The following is a 1,897-nucleotide window of genomic DNA, read 5'->3' on the forward strand; positions in this document are numbered from 1 at the left end:
CCAATAATACATTATATGTTCATTAAAAATAAATAAATAAAAATGTAGCCATTCTCAAAAACAAAATTAATACCTCTATGTACTTAAAAAATAACAAAATTATAAAGCAGTAAGTTGGACTAAAGACACAGACTCCTGGTCTCCATATATGAAAGTAGGCCATGGAATTTAACTCCTGAAGGGTATTGAAACTGAAAGTACTCCCACACAGTAGGATTCCAGAGCCAAAACCATCGCTTAAAATAGGGGCCCTACTCTTTTCCTTCAGTGTGCCACTGGAGATCCTATTGTCACCATGGGCCACCGCCGTGCCTGCTGTTACCAATATTTTAAGAACAAGCTGTATCCAAACTCTTGCTTCTGCAGATATCCCTGATGCCCAGATCTGCATATTTGACCTGGGGCAGAAGAAGGCAAAAGTGGATGAGTTCCCACTACGTGGCCACATGGGATCAGGTGAATATGAGCAGCTCTTCTCTAAAGCCCTGGAGCCTGCCTGTATTTGTGCCAACAAATATATGGAGAAAAGCTGTGACAAAGATGGTTTTCACATCTGAGTGCTGCTCCAACCTTCCATGTCATTGTATTAACAAGATGTTGTCCAGTGTTAGGGCTGAGGGGCTCCAGACAAGTATGCCGGGTACCTTTGGAAAGCCCCGAGGGCACAGTGGCCAGGGTCCACATTAGCCAAGTTATCATGTCCATCCGTACCAAACTGCAGGACAAGAAGCATGTGATTGAGGCCTTACACAGGGCCAAGCTCAAGTTCCCAGGTTGCAAGGAGATCCACATTTCCAAGAAATGGGGCTTTACTAAGTTTAATGCATATGAATTTTAAGACATGGTAGCTGAAAAGCAGCTCATCCAAATGGCTGTGGGGTCAAATACAAAATATATCCCTAATCTTGCCCCCCTGGACAAATGGCATGCTCTGCACTCATAGGAACCTTGGCACTGCCCCCTCCTTATTAATGCCCACCAAAAAATCTTACTTCCTGTCAAAAAATAATAGGGGTCCTACTGGTGAAAGAGGAGTGCAAAAAGCTGACCATTGTCACAGAATACAGCTTAGATAAAGCTACATTTTGATAGAACCATAAGGGCAAAAATGCCTTCCTTCCAACATTGGGGCTTAGTTGACCAGTGTTTCAGTGACTGGTCTATGATATGCACAATACCAACATGGGCCATAAGCATGGAGCATATGAAACAGTCCCAGAGGGACTTTAACTTCATCAGTGATGAAGATAAATAAAAATAGAGAGGAGGAAAAAAAGAAGAGTGACAAATAGAAACTTAAACAAGGTGATAGATTTAAGCCCAGCTCTGTCAATAGGTATAGTACATTTTAATATGATAAGCATTCCAATTAGAAGGCAAAGATTTTCAGAATGGATTTTTTTTAAATCCAAGAATGTATTATCTACAGGAAACATACTTTAAATATGAAGATACAAATGGGTTAAAAGAAAACTGATGGAAAAATATATACCATAAAAATAATAATCAAAAGAAAAGCAGAATGATTTGATCAGTATCAAAAGAGACTTCAATACATGGGGCACCTGGGTGGCTCAGTCGGTTAAGCAACTGCCTTCAGCTCAGGTCATGATCCCAGGGTCCTGAGATCGAGCCCCGCATCAGGCTCCCCGCTCGGTGGGGAGCCTGCTTCTCCCTCTCCCACTCCCCCCGCTTGTGTTCCTGCTCTCACTCTCTCTCTCTCTCTGTCAAATAAATAAATTTTTAAAAAAGAGAGAGAGACTTCAATACAAAGAAAATTTCCCAAGGTAAGTAAAGGCATTTCATAATGGTAAAATGGCTTAATTTATCTGGAAAACAATAATGCTTAATATATAAGAAACTAAAACAGAGGACCAAAGTAAGCGAAACAAAAATT

At 40.7% G+C, this 1,897-nt stretch overlaps 1 pseudogene; it reads left to right on the forward strand.

Moving 5' to 3' along the window:
• The first annotated feature begins 295 nt into the window (after positions 1-295).
• LOC113915076 lies at positions 296-943 on the forward strand (annotated as a pseudogene).
• The last annotated feature ends 954 nt before the right edge of the window (positions 944-1,897 follow it).

The sequence above is a fragment of the Zalophus californianus genome, chromosome 11, assembly GCF_009762305.2.
Source record: "Zalophus californianus isolate mZalCal1 chromosome 11, mZalCal1.pri.v2, whole genome shotgun sequence".
NCBI classification, from domain to species: domain Eukaryota; kingdom Metazoa; phylum Chordata; class Mammalia; order Carnivora; family Otariidae; genus Zalophus; species Zalophus californianus.